The sequence below is a fragment of the Pleurodeles waltl genome, chromosome 10 (genome assembly GCF_031143425.1).
Source record: "Pleurodeles waltl isolate 20211129_DDA chromosome 10, aPleWal1.hap1.20221129, whole genome shotgun sequence".
NCBI classification, from domain to species: Eukaryota; Metazoa; Chordata; class Amphibia; order Caudata; family Salamandridae; genus Pleurodeles; species Pleurodeles waltl.
Genome location: NC_090449.1, coordinates 228,231,080 through 228,250,134, shown reverse-complemented (window position 1 = coordinate 228,250,134; position 19,055 = coordinate 228,231,080).

The window sequence follows — 19,055 nt, the reverse complement described above, 5'->3', positions numbered from 1 at the left end:
ATCTACTGGTATGCCCCCATAGTCATCCTATAATGGATGTGTAAGATCCAAAAGTCAAAGGAATAACCTTTCCAGCCAGAACCTCAAGGGATACATCCCCGTGACTCAAAAACATAAAATAAACAAAAAATCTATAACTGCCATTATCTGAAAGGTAAGGTTGTATCCTGGCCCGCCCACCCCCTGAATAGTTGGTACTACTCGTCCATTCAGCTGGTATTGCCACCAGGTGACCATATGACTGGTTGAGATTCAAGACTGCCTTAGGTTCTCCCCAACTATCATTTGTGATATGCTCTGGGAAGCCTGTTTGAGAACTTGGAATCCCTTAGTAGAGTCAAGAAGAATACAACTACTACATATGGAGCATAATTCCTCCTTATCCCCCACCTTCCGAAAAGGATATCACATATTAACGCTTCTGGAATGGTGGGATCCAAATCACATAAGGGATCATTGAAAATCACCCATATTTATGGACAAGGCGTTGCTTCTGTTGTTCCTTATGCTGCCCTTACACCTTTACACTCTTGCTTAGCTCACCTCACCAGTGACAAACGCCACTTTTCCTCCAAAAACTCCGTGGGCAAAGGACTGGGGTAAACTCTCTTGGGCATTTTTTAGGTGATGTGTTAAACTCAATTTATCACCTTTGAAACAGGTTGAAATACAAGGGGTCCCTGTGGTAGCTTTGCAAGACGGTGCACATAGGGTTTGAAACGTTTTAAACATTTGTACCTCTGATCAATGAATCATAGAGTTACCTTTGGAACCTCTGTGATAGCATCTTGTGCTGCTATGATACCTGGAAACAATGGTTGTCATAATATTTATAATCAATACTCACTCTCTGTGTGCTGTCTTCATCACAAAGATAGACTGATACATTGTTCTAATGAGCAACTGTTGTGAACTAACAATGTTGATCCTCCTTCTGGACTGACTTCTAGTCCAGGTAATCCCACGAGACACAAAGGGCCTGATGTAGAGTATGGACTTTGGTTTGTACTCCATCAGGGCAAGAGTGTAAAATACTTCATTGTCCTCCACATTTAGAGATGTCCTCCAGCCCTGTGATACCTCTAATCACTGGCAAGAACCACCATCGCGGTGGATCCAGTCAATGAATTAAAAGTATGATGCATGGTACTGTCAAATTGACAGATGATTATCAAACTTTTAACATGATTTTGGTTTTTCAAAAGCAAACCAAAACGGGAGTTCCTTCTTGAAAAATCTGATATTAATGACCCCCACACTATTGTAGTTGTCAGCCATGTTGAGGGGGTCATTTAAACGTTTTCACTGTCCCTTAACTGTCAGTCTTTACTCAGTGGTGGCAGCCAGTGAAAAAATGTCCATTCGACCTCCCACGCTACATCGGGCAGGCAGTCGAATCGCCAATACTCAGCAAGCCCATCTGTATTTTAGCTGGGCGGAAAGAAGGTTTGGCAGAGATGGTAACACTTTACAGTTCTGATGCAGTACCCTCTCTGCAAAATTCTAAACCAGATCCAAAGTGAGCAACCTACTCTCCTGCCTTTCTAAAAGCTGCGTTATTAAAGACCTAGCAAAAGTTTTGTGCTGCTTTGTTTGAGTAATTCCACAATTTGTGTGTGTGTTTTGGAAGCTTATGGCTTCCAAGGCCTGTGGTCTACACCAAGGGGTCCGCCCTTGTGGAAGAGGTAGCCGGGTATTTTACCATTTGAACTGTTCTGTGGCATCCTAAGGCAGTGATAGAGCGTTCCGTACTAATAATTTACCTGTATTCGGACGCTCTTTAGGCCGATGAATCTTTTGACTAAGTGGGACTCTCCGTACTCTATATCGGTCAATCTCATTAAATCAATAATCAATAACGAACATAAGCAATACCTTGATCAACATAACACTTAACAATTAATCCAGAATACATTTCGACGAACCCTGACCTTTCAGTCAGGAATAACCACACCAGTTTATTCAAAGTTAGTGAATTTATTTCCCTATATTAACAAAGCTAGCACAATATAGATGTGTGTCAACACCAAATGATAAACATAAATGAACATTAATAGCTGTCCATAGCGGCGAAACAGGTGCAATCTATGTAGCATTTGAATAACAAGGCATTCGATAATAGCAATGCAAATCACCAATACTATAATCTGTAATGAACTAATTGCATACATTTAGTCAGCATAACAAGGTCTCAAATTGCATCGTGCAACAAAAGGAATCCTCATCTAACCACAAATTAGCATCGGCATGTGGGACTTCATGCAAAAACAATTTAGCAACATTAATTTAGAAAAACTCCTAACTAGGGATCTTATCAAAATCAGCAGTTGGTTACCTAAAAGAAACACAATGCAATTGTACAATTTCCTTTCATATTTACCAGTTATGATCAGCATACAAGGAAGTCTTCGTCTCACAGGTACCGTTTCTCGATCAGCATGGGACGGGGCAAAGGGGCAGGGGTGGACGGGGCAGTTGCCTCACGGCGGCAAGATAAAACTACTACTTCATGCAAAGGATCAAAGTTAAAGTCTCTAGGGTAAGAATCATTTAAAGTCTCTTTCTCTCGATTAGAGAAAGCATCAAAGTCTCTTTCAAAATGGCGTCGCAGCAAAGTGGGCCATAATAGCTGCAATGTCCTGCAAAATGGCGGGTATCGGGCTAGTAATGGCTGGTAAAAAGAACTCCCTTTCTTCTCGTGCACCTGGTTTAAATAGACAACAGTTCAAATCCAGTAGGGTCTTCCATTGGAGGGTTCATAGGTTGACTTCAAATTGTCCAATCAAAAACAACAGTTCTCAAGCTTTTACTTAAGCATACATTATCCTTGGAGATGGGTACGCAAGTTGCAACATTTTATACCAATTAACTCACTTTCAGAGCTTCCATTGTCCGCACCTGCAGATTGACCTTGGAGTAAAGAGAGAAATATGCCAGGCTGGCACGAAACCTTAAGATAAGCATGTGAACGATCTCAGTGGAAAAGTACAGCTTCAAGCAAAAATACACGTTTATTAGCACAGTGGAAAAATACGAGCATCTAAATCGTGAGACGCGGCAACTAGGCCAAAGCCTCCACTAAAGTTATGCTAAGCTAAAACATTTCAAGCAAGCAAATCGTAGCACACGTTTATGATTATGTCGGATTAGTACAATTCTAATACACCACGTTATATAAAGCACGCTTATAAATGTTGGCAAACTACTCTGAGGGCACATTTTGTCCCCGTACAATCTTTATTAGTTTGGTTAAAGTCACACATGATTATTGCAGCACTACGTTTATGCGCTAATAAATGAAAACCTTAATTTTCTGCTTCATCAATCCCTCCTCTGATGACTACTTGTCATCACACCAAATCATGCCCACAAATTTTATTCCATTAAAATTCTGTCAGTTCTCTTTTCCTTTTAATTCCCCTAGTTTTCGCTTTGTATTCTTCTGCCATTCTTTTCATCATTTTCTCTTCCTTCCGTCTTTTAATTCTTTCCATAATCATTATTATTCCCCTTTTTATTCCCCAAATTCCAAAAATGCAAATTAGAACTATTAGAATTCCCTGTATTATTTTTAGCAATATTCCATTCCAAATGCCACCAAGCCAATTTCCCACTGAAGCAAGTCCTTTTCCAACCTTCTCCCACACTCCTGGTTCTTTCAGTTCCTTCAAATCTGCACTCTCTTTTGTTAGATTAGCAAGCATAGTTTTAATTTTCACACTGTTATCTGGAATATACGTACAACAGTGTCGTGCACCAAGCATTTTGCAAACGCCGCCATCCTTTGCTAAAAGAATGTCTAAAGCAAGCCTGTTTTGAAGAGTCATAGCTCTTTCCGCTGCAAGTTCAGCATCTATCAGGATTATAGCACCTGAAAACTTTGTCAACATGTTATCCACTATAGTAGACAACTTTCTTATTTTGATGGAATTCAACACAACTCCTAATGAAGGAATCATGGCTCCAAATATATCTCCTACCACAGCAGCTGCAGTCTCTCTTTTCTGAATACGATGGGATCCAGATGTCTTTTGAATCATCGATAGGTCATCCAGTTGATAAACCTTTGGGAACACTATACCCAAATAACATCTCCCCCACCATCCCTTTGGAAGACGATAATAGGCATTATACCCACAAATGTAATATATACCTGGAATGACAGGGTCAAGTCCGTTCATCATGAATGTCCATTTGGCCTTAAAGATAAACGTATGTTTACACTCACTCGCTCCTACAAAAATATTGTCATAATAAGATTCACCTCTATATATACAAAATTTCCCTACATGCCAAGCATCTAAAGCTATTCTCCCTTGTGTCTTTATTGCAGCAAAATCATAATTGTCTACTGAAGTCCTCTTATGTAGCTCTTTTTCTAATTTCGCCTTCATTTGTGCTCTTCTATCATCTGTGCGATCTAAAAAGCTTATTTCTACTGCAGAGAGCGAGCAAGTAAGGTTTTCCCTATGAGCGTGAGCCGTTTCAAAAGGTTGCATTGGCTCGAAAAATTCCCTCATTATTTTAGCATCCCAATCTTTAGCAATCTGGCTTAGCTGCGCTATTATAGGAACATATGCAAAGGTAACATCATAATTTGAGTAAAAATACTGTATGTTAGTTTGACCATAAAATCTAGACATTACTATACTACATGTAATCCCGTATGTAAGAGGCATGTGGTGATAAGTCACCCCTTCCTTTACTGATGTCGGTATCTGTGTACACACATAACAATCTTTCGCATCCATAGTCTCAACATATTCTGTTAGCAAGCGATAGAAAATATTATATGAAAGCTCTTTCTTATCATGCAAGTGTCTCTCATCTAATTCTAGTCTTTTCAATGCGGTTAGTTCAGTGACAGTAACAGGAGCAAAAGTAGAAGCATCAATTCTCTCATCCTCACCCTTTCCATGCATTGCAAGCAATATTGCCATTATTATTAGTACACATGCAATTATCAAGCCTATACATGCATATTTACAATATTTCTTTCTACTATTTTGCGTCATGAGCTGTATAGAATCAGAGAGCTAGAAGCACCTATAAAGAAACTATTTAGCAATTCAGTTACAAAGCTGAACGAGCGCAATGTTCACACCGTCTTCTTCAGGAGGCCAGTCACTTATCGGTTAGCAGCATTTGTCTCAATTCGGCAATAACTCAGTCTTTTATCAGTTCAGCAAAAGTCTCATCCGGTTTAACAATGTCTCAGCTGGTTGTATCACGTTAGATTGTAGCAAGCAACTTCACTTATTACCCTTTCAATCGACAGAGTCCATAAAACTTTTCTTTTCTATTGGTATCTCTTCTTCTTCGTTCTCGAGGCTTAGAGATACAAATTCATCAGTCCACTCGTCATGAACTACATATGCCCATTCAGGACCGGAATATCTTCTGTTCGGTATCCTTTTCCTTTTCAATTTTGCTTCTCTTTTCGATTCTGCTTCGCTGGTACTTTCCACCTTTGTCAAGTCTTTTTCTTCACCCGGGGATGGTACCATGACAGTTACTTCTTTTCTTTTCTCTTTCACTTTTGGCCTTTCTCCGTCGTTCAAACTTTCTTCAGTCCTTTGTTTTATTGGTGATATACTTAGTCTCCTCTTTGCACCATGTCCATTTGATGGACCTGCGATCTTTTCTGAGGAAGCTTGAACCTTTTCGTTCTGTTCTGCCTTGTCCCCTCCTTCTGGGGAATCAATCACGTTCTCTTTTTCTTTTTCTGTATCGTCTGCTTCTGGGAAAGCCCTCCTCTGATCAGGCTCTCCTGCTTTTTCACCTTTTTCGAGCCCTTCGTCACCGTTACTTTCTTCAGGCTCTTTATCACTTTCAGCTGCTTCAGGTTCTTTGTCACCTTCAGCTGCTTCAGGCTCTTTGCTACCCTCAGCTGCTTCAGGCTCTTTGTCACCTTCAGCTGCTTCGTCGCTGTCTGAACTTTCTCCTTGGTCTTCCCCAAGTGAGTTGGTCCCTTCGTCCTCAGAGAATATCTCTCTCTCTTCCGTTCCTGCCTGTTCGCTTTCAGTTCGGTTTTGCTCTGTCTCAGCACTCAGCACTGTTTTATCAGGCACTGGCAGTTTTAACGCTTCAACTTCCTCATCTGTGGGACACAACACTTTCTTTGTGTGACTGGCGTGAATCCAGTTGGGAACCCCCGCACACTTCACAGCGGTATTTGTCGTCAGGATCACTTGGAAAGGGCCTTTCCAACGGGGTTCCAGACACGACTTCCTCACGTGCTTCTTTACCACGACCCAGTCACCTGCTTTCAGTGCGTGTCCTGGACCTTGGATCGGTGGCAAGGTGGTCGCTTCCACCTGGTGAGAGAAAGAGCGAACCACGTCAGCCAGACCCTTGCAGTAGTCTAACACCATGTCATCTGTAATATTCAAAAGCGCGTTTGCAGGAACTGCGGGAAGTCTCATAGCCCTGCCCATGAGAATTTCGTGCGGAGACAATCCAGTCTTTCTATCAGGGGTGTTTCTCATTGACATTAGCACTAAGGGCAATGCGTCAGGCCATTTCAAATTTGTCGATGCACATATTTTCGCCATTCGTGATTTCAGTGTACCATTCATCTGCTCCACCAGTCCTGATGCTTCAGGGCGATAGCTACAATGCAGCTTTTGCTCAATGTTCAGCGCTTCGCAAAGTAACTTTATCACCTCGTTATTGAAGTGACTTCCCCTATCTGATTCTAAAGAGATCGGGAATCCGAAACGTGGTATCAACTCTCTCAACAATAGCTTTGCAACTGTAAGGCTGTCATTTCTACGTGTGGGGTATGCCTCAATCCAGTGACTAAAAATGCACTCAATCACCAACACATACTTCAGACCTCCATGCACAGGCATCTCAATGAAATCTATCTGCATTCGACTAAACGGGCCACTGGCTCTGCCAATGTGGCTCGCGTTCACTACTGTTCCCTTTCCTGGGTTCATCTGCTGGCAAGTGACACATCGATGGCAAACTGCTTCTGCAGCTTGACGAAATCTGGGGTTAAACCAATCAGTTTTGAACAATCTTATCATGGCATCTCTTCCTAGGTGAGCTTGCCCATGATAGAACCGCGCAAGCTGTGATAAGAGACTGTTTGGCAAAACGAATTTTCCTTCATTTGAAACCCATAACTCATCTGGTCTCTTTATACATTGTGATTTAATCCAGGAATCTCTTTCATCCTCCCTGACGTTATTCTGTAATGCTTTTAATTCATCTATTGTATCTACAACCTTCAAGGCAAATGCTTCAGCTGGTTCGAGTTCTGGTTCACTTATCGAATTCCATTCATCTCTGAGTAATATACAGTTCAAGGCACAAAATCTTGCGACTTGATCCGCATATGCATTTCCTAGAGAAACATAGTCCTGTCCTTTTGTATGAGCACTGCACTTTACCACTGCAACTTCGGCTGGCATTTGAATGGCGTGTAACAATTCCCTTTCCCCATTTTTCACTGGGGATCCTGAAGAAGTCAGGAACCCTCTCTGTGACCATAGTTGTCCAAAGTCATGCACAATCCCAAACCCGTACTGACTATCAGTGTAAATGGTGACTTTCATCAATGCAGACAGTTGACATGCTCTTGTAAGGGCTACAAGTTCTGCTACTTGTGCAGAATAGACTCCTTGAAGCCAGGCCGCTTCCAGGACACCTGTTACAGTACATACAGCATATCCTGCTTTCAAAATTCCCATCCCATCTCTTAGACATGAACCATCAACGAAAACAATTTGGTCATTTTCATCAAGCTTAGTATCCTTAATGTCAGGTCGAGGTTTTGTGCAAAATTCAGTCACCTGAAGGCAGTCATGCTCGACGTCTTCAGCGTTCTCAATTTCAGCATTTTCACCAGGAAGCAAGGTTGCTGGATTCAACGTAGTGCACCTTTTCAGCTGCACATTCGGTGAGCCCAGAATTCTCGTTTCATACCTTGTGAGTCTTGCTCCAGTCATGTGTTGCGTTCGGGAGCGGGTCAAAAGTATCTCAACTGAGTGAGGGACCATGACTGTTACTGGGTGTCCCATCACTATTCCTTCACTCTGAGTGAGGCTGATACCAACTGCTGCTACGGCGCGCAAACACCCTGGAAGTGCTGCTGCGACCGGATCCAAAGTAGCTGAAAAATACGCTACTGGTCTGTTTACGCCACCATGGGCTTGAGTCAAGACAGACAAAGAACATGCATCTCGTTCATGACAAAACAATGTGAAAGGCTTTGTGTAGTCAGGCATACCTAAAGCTGGAGCCCTGCACATGCATTCTTTCAATTCAACAAAAGCATCCATCTCATCCCCTTTCAGCTCAATTTGATCCAAAGCATCCTTCTGGGTCAGCTTCAGTAAAGGCTTTGCTAGATTTGAGAAGTTGGGAATCCACTGGCGACAATAGCCCACCATTCCCAAAAACTTCCTCACCTCCCTCCTTGTCTTTGGTGGACTCATTTGAAGTACACTCGTTATTCTTTCCTTCATTATTTTCCTTGACCCTTTCTCTATCTGGTGACCCAAGTATTTCACTTTCTTCTGACAGAACTGCAATTTGGAAGGAGACACCTTGTGTCCATTTCTTCCCAAATGATTCAACAGAGCAATGGTATCGGCTGTGCAGCCACTTTCTGTCTTTGATGCAATCAGTAAGTCATCAATGTACTGTACTAGAGTTGACTCGAATGGCAATTCTAATGCTTCCAAATCTTTCTTTAGAATCTGATTGAAGATTGACGGTGACTCAGAAAACCCTTGAGGAATTCGACACCAACTGTACACTCTGTTTAGAAATTTGAAACAAAAGAGGAATTGGCTGTCCTCATGAAGAGGCACCGAAAAGAATGCTTGTGACAAGTCGATGACTGAGAACCACTCGGCATCGCAAGGGACTTGAAACATTATCACAGCTGGATTCGGTACGACAGGGCAACATTTGACTATGATGTCATTTATTTTCCTCAAGTCCTGCACTAGTCGGACCTTTCCACTCGGCTTTATTAGTCCCATGATTGGAGAATTACATGGACTGCTCAACACTTCTTTCAGTACTCCCTGCTTTACAAATTCGTCAATAAGTTGGGCAACTTTCATGAGGGTGTCTTGTGCCATGTGGTATTGTGGGGTCTGGGGAAAGGTGGCATTGGGCTTTACAGTCACTTTCACTGGTTCCACTCCTTTCATCAATCCCACCTCTTTCCCTGTCATATCCCACACTTCCTTTCCGACTGTTTCCCGTAATTCGGCTGGAATATCTTCTTCAGTTATCATCGGGAAAAGGCAAATCAAAGGATACTCTTCATCGACAGTTTCCATCTCATCCCCCTCTACACTGTCCTCTTCTTCCCCATCACTGCTCGTCTGAATTTTAATTCCCTCGTTCGAACACATAATCGAACAACCCAATTTGCACAATAGGTCTCTCCCTAACAGTGCTATCGGGCTGGAGTCACATACCACAAACTGATGTACCCCTTGATAGTTACCGATGCTGACTGGTACCAGATCTGTTATTGGGTTCGTCAGGTGCCTGTTCGCTACTCCCACCACTTGAACTGTCCTCCCTGAGAGTGGCAAATTTGGTACTTCAATGCTCTTAACAGTTGAACGTGTTGCTCCTGTGTCAACCAAGAATGAAACACGATGACCCATTACTCTTCCCTCCACGTACGGACCCTTTTGATCAACTTCCAAGGATGCTGCAAGCACACAATCTCCTTCCTCTCCTGAACTTTCACTCTCCCATACATTGTTTATTCCATTCTCACAGTGTAGTGGGAACTGTTGTACGGTGCCATTTGTACTCATTACCTGACCCGAGACCTGTGGAGGAACCATCCCTTGCTGCTGACTCATTGTTGCCAAAGGTATTTGCATTTGCTAATTAGGTACCATGGGTAACTGCTGTTGCATTGGCTGCATTTGCTTCATCTGCATACGAGGCATCTGCATCTGCTGCGGCTGCATAGGTTGTAATCCCTGCAACTGATTTATGGTCTGAAAATTTGGGTTTGGACCTCTCATTTTCGGTCCCCTCATTGTCTGAAATGCATTGACATCATTGTTTTGCTGACCAACACCTGCACCTGCACCTTCCTGCACCACCATCGGGCACTCGCGTTTCCAATGACCAACAATTCCGCACACGTGACACGGCATCACCTTCTTCATTGCCTGCACACCAGTCACAACAGTGTTCAAATCCGGACCATTATTCACAAAACCTCCTCTGCCTCTGCCTCTAGCCTGTGGCTGAAACGCCATGTTTCCCTGCAACTGCGGCTGCGGTTGCGGTACCTGCTGTTGGAACCCTTGCAACCCTTGCAAACCTTGCAGACCTGTCTGAGCTGCTTTAAGTTGCATCATCATCACCTTCTCTTTCAACCTTTTCTGTTTCACTTCAATTTCGTCGCTACAGTATTTCGCATAATTCAACACCTCATCAATCGGTTTCAACTGCCAGCAAATCAAATGCGACTTTATCATCTGACTTATCTCTGGTCTCAGCCCTTCCACAAATCTGAACACAAAATGAAGCATGTCCTTCGCCTCTATTGTTTCCGTGCCGCTGTAGTTCTTAAACGCCTTCAACAACCTCTCATAGTAACTATGAATCGACTCTTTAGCCTCTTGGGCAGTTCGATCGATCTTCTGCCAATCCACATTTTTCGCGGCCACCTTCGTCTTCAAATGCTCAATCACCTTATAGTACAGGCTCATCACCATAGGTGATGGTGCACCCGTCTCCCTGTCTCTTTCTGGTTCACTTGTCGGCCAACCTACAGCTCTTTTGCAATCCTCCCACAAATCTGCCGGAACCACAATCTCAAAGAGGGTGTTCAGGTCTTCCCAGAGACATTTTGCAAGCTTCACAAACCTATCAGTCTGTTGATACCATTCAATCGGTTTCTCTCTCAGTTTGGGAAAATCATCCGTAAAAGACTGAATGTCGCTTCTGTGCCATGGTACATGTATTAACTTTCCCCCTGCTGTCTCCCTCATTGGTAACATGGTTACTGCATCACTACTCTGCGGTCTTTTCTCGTTGGGCTCTGGGACACTGTCTTTCCTCTTTTCCTTTCTCTTTACCCATCTGCTTTCCCATTTGTCTAAGCACCTCCACACTTGTGCACTCTGCAACAATTCTCTAAGGTGCGCCTTCATGCCTGCTGACCTCATGTGTTCAAAATCTGTGGTCCCAAAATCCAACCTGTAGCTCCTGCTCAAGTGTTTCATCTTGTCTATCTCCACCCCGTTTTTGTCTGCTATTTCTTGCAACCTTCTATGTACCTTGTCCACTTCTCTCGTAATCCTGGGACATAGATACCTCAGCTCTTCTTCCGAGTAGGATTCTAACCTATTCACACCCATAGTCCCTTCCACCAATTCTTGTGCTTCCATGCTCAACCTGACCCTATTCAGATAGTCTTCTCCCTTCCCACTGGCTGAGCTTTGAGTGGAATTTAGACTGTTGAACCACTGTGTCAGCTGTTGCGCATTCAACCCCATAAGTGTAGCATTTACATCGACTGCCATTGATGGTTGCGGCAACTTTTCAGTATTCGATGACAGCGGTATCACCAGTGGGGGACTCGACCTCACCAGTGTTGACTGAGCACATATGGGACTAAACTCCATCAAGGATCCAGATCCAGTTGGCTGAGCCGCTATAGGGGTTATCCCTGGAGTGTTTTCTATGCACCTCCTTTCTGTCCCATTCTGCAGCATTGATCCCTGACCGCTCATACCTAAGTTAGGCTGACTGTACAGAGGTACCGGTGGACCTACAGTAATGGGTAGCGATATCGCATCTGGGTTTTGTCCATTTCCCATGTTCTGAGGCATGTTCATTCCCACACCATAGGTCATCATTGCCGGCATGCCCATCTGACTCCCCGTCATCTGAGCATGTGCGTTTCCCCCCTGCATCTGCTTTTGAGGCATCAAAAACTGAGTTGATTCAGCTTGTGCCAATGTCTGGTTGTGACCATTCTGTACTCCTCTTACGGTTGGATCTAGAATCATTCCTGCACTGTTGTCACTGCTGTAGTACCCTGGCATCTGCGGCTGGTAATTTTCTGCTGGTTTCAACATGGGCACATCTGGATATATTCTCCTAACCTGCGGAATCTGCGGGGTGAACAGTAAACTCGGGTCCTTAGACCCCGATGATGCTCCTGAACTCTGAGTTTCACTGTTCTGTACCGGTGCCGGAGGGGCAGAACTGGTACTTGGACCTTGTCCACTCTCCGCATAAGGTGGTGGACGGTCGTTCAGCAATTGCATTATTAGCTCCTCATCCTCTAACTCCTCTTCTCTTCTCAACTTTTCCTCGTCCTCTCTATCCTTGGAACACCTCCTGTTTGTCTTACAGGTAGCTTTCTTACCTGTCTCCTCTTCTTCCTTATTAATTGCGGGAAACAATTTTATCCCCTGCAATACATCTGACCTCCACAACTTCTGTGCATTATCCCACCTAGCGTCCGCTAGTGTCTTTTCTACCTTTCTTATCCTGGTCTCGAACTTATTTTGCTGCTGCTGTCTAGCCATCAGTTCCCAAATTGCTAGAGCCTCAAACTGTGCTGGCCTTGGAGGTACTTTCATGTCGTACATCGCGAATCTCAAATTCTCTAGGATCCTTATATTGAATGTCCCATGGATCGGGAATGCTACGCTCCCATGTTTCTCTGTCAGCTTGTGCCATTGCTTTAGCCAAAGACACGGAGCTACCCCCTTTTCCTCCATTACAATGTAAGCTGGTGTACCTTCGGGCGGCGTCTCCTCTCCTACGCTCGCTTTAATGTATGACTCTCCCTTCATCGCACTCCTTAATGCTTAAAAAAATTAAATTTTCTCGTCTTTTATTTCACAAAGTTTGTAATCAATAGGTGACTTTAATTTCCGGAATACTCTTCGCTTGCCTTTCCCCTTCCAATCGAGCCCCACGGACTGCGTCCAATCCGTGCGCGACCCTTCTCTGCAACCAACCTATCCCAGCGCGGCTCCTAGTGACGTCACACTCACACACACTGCGGCTGACAAAGCCTCGCGGCTAGTCCTCCTTCACTCAGCTCCTTTCGTAACAACTTCTTGCATGTATCGCGAGCTACTAAAATTAAAACAGATCTGTCGGTTTACTACAGGAAGGGTAACACAACCGCTTCACGACCTTAGGGACTTTTCACTAGCCTCGGCAGTTATTCCATCTTTCTCGGTCCCCACTTTCGCAAGCAAATCTGACCCGCAGACCTACTCTCAACTTGTCAATGATCTATTCTAGTGCACTTAGAATTTTGTCAAAGCCCGAAGTCGAAGTTTCTTTCACTCCCTTAACACACGTACCAACTCGTTGACCACGCCCGATCAACCTACTAAACCGACCAGACCACAACATAAAACAACATACTCCGGAGTCTCTTGACCTCGCAGGGCCCGTCTCAACAACAACAACCACGTGGACCTTTTTATGCACAAAGCGCCACACGCACATGAAGTTCGACGACTTCCCTACTCTCACACTCGGAGTCGCACCTCCGCTATCTTCTATGAAGTTCGACGACTTCTCTACTCCTACACTCGGAGTCTCACCTCCGCTATTCTCTAAAAAAAGAAAAATCCTCGCAACCTTTGCACACACCCTGCGGCAATAAGCTGTGCAAGCGCAAAACCCTAACTTCACTCATACCATCACCAGTACCGCCAACGCCGATTCCACACCTCCATTCTCTCCATTCGCAAGCTCTGAGATCCCGGGAAAGTCGCGGTGGACCTAGCCCATCATCATTCTGTCAATCTGTTTTATCCAAGAAAAAATCTAATTCAACTTCTCGAGTGGGGTCTCAAAGGGCGTAACCGTTAATTCAACACCATGTACTTTAAGAGTACAGGGTCCCAAAAGACGAAACCATCCTCTGCTACCATCTACTGATAGAGCGTTCCGTACTAATAATTTACCTGTATTCGGACGCTCTTTAGGCCGATGAATCTTTTGACTAAGTGGGACTCTCCGTACTCTATATCGGTCAATCTCATTAAATCAATAATCAATAACGAACATAAGCAATACCTTGATCAACATAACACTTAACAATTAATCCAGAATACATTTCGACGAACCCTGACCTTTCAGTCAGGAATAACCACACCAGTTTATTCAAAGTTAGTGAATTTATTTCCCTATATTAACAAAGCTAGCACAATATAGATGTGTGTCAACACCAAATGATAAACATAAATGAACATTAATAGCTGTCCATAGCGGCGAAACAGGTGCAATCTATGTAGCATTTGAATAACAAGGCATTCGATAATAGCAATGCAAATCACCAATACTATAATCTGTAATGAACTAATTGCATACATTTAGTCAGCATAACAAGGTCTCAAATTGCATCGTGCAACAAAAGGAATCCTCATCTAACCACAAATTAGCATCGGCATGTGGGACTTCATGCAAAAACAATTTAGCAACATTAATTTAGAAAAACTCCTAACTAGGGATCTTATCAAAATCAGCAGTTGGTTACCTAAAAGAAACACAATGCAATTGTACAATTTCCTTTCATATTTACCAATTACGATCAGCATACAAGGAAGTCTTCGTCTCACAGGTACCGTTTCTCGATCAGCATGGGACGGGGCAAAGGGGCAGGGGTGGACGGGGCAGTTGCCTCACGGCGGCAAGATAAAACGACTACTTCATGCAAGGGATCAAAGTTAAAGTCTCTAGGGTAAGAATCATTTAAAGTCTCTTTCTCTCGATTAGAGAAAGCATCAAAGTCTCTTTCAAAATGGCGTCGCAGCAAAGTGGGCCATAATAGCTGCAATGTCCTGCAAAATGGCGGGTATCGGGCTAGTAATGGCTGGTAAAAAGAACTCCCTTTCTTCTCGTGCACCTGGTTTAAATAGACAACAGTTCAAATCCAGTAGGGTCTTCCATTGGAGGGTTCATAGGTTGACTTCAAATTGTCCAATCAAAAACAACAGTTCTCAAGCTTTTACTTAAGCATACATTATCCTTGGAGATGGGTACGCAAGTTGCAACATTTTATACCAATTAACTCATTTTCAGAGCTTCCATTGTCCGCACCTGCAGATTGACCTTGGAGTAAAGAGAGAAATATGCCAGGCTGGCACGAAACCTTAAGATAAGCATGTGAACGATCTCAGTGGAAAAGTACAGCTTCAAGCAAAAATACACGTTTATTAGCACAGTGGAAAAATACGAGCATCTAAATCGTGAGACGCGGCAACTAGGCCAAAGCCTCCACTAAAGTTATGCTAAGCTAAAACATTTCAAGCAAGCAAATCGTAGCACACGTTTATGATTATGTCGGATTAGTACAATTCTAATACACCACGTTATATAAAGCACGCTTATAAATGTTGGCAAACTACTCTGAGGGCACATTTTGTCCCCGTACAATCTTTATTAGTTTGGTTAAAGTCACACATGATTATTGCAGCACTACGTTTATGCGCTAATAAATGAAAACCTTCATTTTCTGCTTCATCAGCAGCACAACCTAAACGGGCGAGTGTCTCTGACATGCTTTTTAGAAGTGAAATATCCTGATGTCAGGAACATACCTTAGTGAAAAATGTACTGTTTAAACGAAAGGAAATTTCCTCATTAAAATTGGTATGTATTTTGCTTTAAAAAAAGACTGAAAAAGACAATGAAAGATGCAAGCACTGCTTGTCCCATAGTGCTATGAGTCCTTACTGAAAGTAGCCTTAGCATAGGCAAACATGGCTGAAGAGTTCAGTATTGCTTTGTTAGGCCGCTAACACATTTTGGGGCATATTTATACTCTGTTTGCGCCGGAATTGCGGCGTTTTTTTTTACGCAATTCCGACGCAAAACTAACTCCATATTTATACTTTGGCGTTAGATGTGTCTAGCGCCAAAGTCCATGGAGTTTGCGTCATTTTTTAGCGTGGACACCTACTTTGCGTTAATGATATGCAAGGTAGGCGTTCCCGTCTAAAAAATGGACTCCGAGGCATGTGCGCCGTATTTACACTCCCGGGCGTGAATCACGCCCGGGAGTGGGCGGGTCAAAAAAAATGACGTACGGCCGCTTTTGCGCCGTTTTTTAGCGCCTGCTCAGGGCAGGCGTTAAGGGACCTGTGGGCTCGGAAGGAACCCAGAGGTGCCCTCCCATGCCCAAAGGGAACCCCCCTGTCACCCTTGCCCACCCCAGGAGGACGCCTAAGGATGGAGGGACCCATCCCAGGGACATTAAGGTAAGTTCAGGTAAGTATTTTTTTATTTATTTTTTTGTGGCATAGGGGGGCCTGATTTGTGCCCCCCTACATGCCACTTTGCCCAATGACCATGCCCAGGGGACAGAAGTCCCCTGGGCATGGCCATTGGGCAAGGGGGCATGACTCCTGTCTTTGCTAAGACAGGAGTCATTTCTATGGGGGTTGGGAGTCGAAAAAAATGGCGCAAATCGGGTTGAGGCGAACTTGCCCCATTTTTTGGCGCCCAAGCTCCATATCCCCCTATGCCGGCACTGCCTGATGTACGTCGTTTTTTTTTACGCACACCAGGCAGCGCCGGTGGCTAACGCCGGCTAACGTCATTGAATAAATACGGCGCCCGCATGGCGCTTCAGAATGGCGTTAGCCGGCGCTAATTTTTTTGACGCAAAACTGCGTTAGTGCAGTTTTGCGTCAAAAAGTATAAATATGGCCCTTTGTGTTTATGGTTTTGAAACCTAGGGGCAGATTTAAGAAAAGTGCCACTGCACCCAGTGCAGTGCCACTTTCGTTGTGCCCCTTAGCGCCCCTGCTACCGCCACCATGCGTGTGCCTTGTTGCGCTCCATGGCGCATTGTAGGGAGCAATAGCGTCAGAATTTGTGGCGCTATTGATGCACTGTTCAGGGTTAATATGGCACAAAGGGTTACAAAGTGGCACAAGGCATGCATTCCTCCACTTTGTAAATATGGTGCAGCGATTTTGCCATCATCTCACCACATTAAAGTAAAAAAGGAAGCTAATGTGGCAATATATGGCACAAGCGGCTCCTAAATGTGCCCCCTCGTCTGCTTTCCTGAGCTCCAAAACCACCTATGAACCATTTTCCCGAACTGTCAGTCTTCATCCTAGGTATTTTAAATCAATTTCTTCTCTCTTTCTCTCATCGTCACTCCCCCTGTATCACCAAAGGTCTTTGACCGTCCCTGTGGGGGTACTACTAATTTGCTTCCTCTTAGTGCCTGTACAATATCATTATACTGGCTAATTGGAGTAGAATGATATTAATCTAGAATGTGAAAAAGCTAGGCAAAACCTGAACTATAGCCTCTTAAACTGGTAAGAAAATCTGGCCCCTCGTGTCAGGGTATGCCTGTCCTGCATCTTCCCCACCGAGTCCTCATTCTGTTTTTGACAACTACTGTGAGCCTAAACCTTTCTTTGTGCCTTCACTTTCAAACTCAAGGCATCTAACCTTACTGCAGCCCAACACCTGTTCTTCCCTTTCTGCTTAGCCCGCATGATGAAACTAGTTGCAACACCCCTGAAAGCCACTAATGGGCTTTCAATTGTGAAGTGTGGAGCATTTCAGTGTAGTCTTTTGTAAATAATTCATATGTAGCAACTGTCTGCCAGGTGCACATGCTGTCATGTGGGCCATTTAGGGTGACCATTATTCTCGAGGATTGCAGGTATGTTGCAATTTCTTCTTCTTTTGGGACTTACACCTTAAGTCATCTTGCCTAAAAGAGAGGCAAGGTGTCTGACATTTTGTGCTACCCTGCAAAAAGTGTGCAGAGAAAACGGTATTTAACTTCAAGCTGTGTCATTTCAAGACCCTACATAATCTTGGCAGTTTGTCATGTGCATGTTCAGGACCTGTACAAGTGACTATCTATCAATGCTCTAATTAAAATAATTAAGAAGGTCAAGATGTAAGATCACTGGCTGTCTGAGTCTCCATAAGATCAAATCCAACAACAGTACATGAAATCTCCACAGAACAAGAATTCAAGTCGAAACCATAAAGGGTTTATTAAAAAATAGGATCATTTCAAAGGCAAAAGGTCGATAGTTAAATCATAGGGAATCAACAATCAATATAAGTCAAAATCAGATAATGCAGGAGAATTAGCATAAGGTCGATCCGTAAAGCAAGTAGTAAGCAGAACCAAGGTATAAATAAGCAAGAGGAGAAGTGGCCTAGAGCCTGCCTGCAAAGAGTGCACCAACACAACTGGCACGTGTCCCATAAACATTGTTTATAGGCTTTTAAGCAAACAACTGCACACACCCAAGGACTAATTCACAAAGATAGCTTACATTTTTGGGTAATTTACACTTTAGAGTAAGTTTTCTATTTTTTGGGCGTTCTCAAAATACAAGTGCACATTTCTCCAAAAGTTTAAATTCACATGCCTCTACCAAATTGAAGGGCCTGGGGGCTACACCCTTTTGAACATTTACACTTTTGAGTATGTTTAGTACTTTTTGTCTGTTCACAAATTCAAGTGTAAATTTACTCCAAAACTGTAACTTAGAAATGTAAAGAACTCAAAAGTATGTAGACCACAGACCCAGTCAATTTGGCGGATACATGTAAGTAACACTTCAGGAGTAAATTTACCCTCCCGTTTTGTGAATAGCCAAAAGGTAGAAATTTCCCAAAAGTGTAAGCTATGTTTGTGAAAAGGCCCTTATTATGGTGAGACATTAACTAATAGGGCTGGGTTAGCAATGATACATTCATGTAAACTTGTGAAGGTAAGTAAGCCGACAGGCAGAGGGACAGAGAGAGGGAAGAGAAGGCAGCCAATCAGACCATTTGGCAGGAGTAATCCTAAGGTTCAGGGATGCACACACAGGTCCTACCCTCTTTCACAATAGCCTACTGCTTTAGCTCAGCTCCAGGCAATACGAAGAATGTATTTGCTATTAAAAAGTTTAGCCTGAAAGTGCATCTTGCTTCGTTTTGTAACAAATCCAAATAGCCCATTGGTAGACACTTGTTAAAATCTGGACAACTGCAAGTGCACTCTTGGACCACAGTGGCCTGATAAGAGCCAGACCTACAGAATA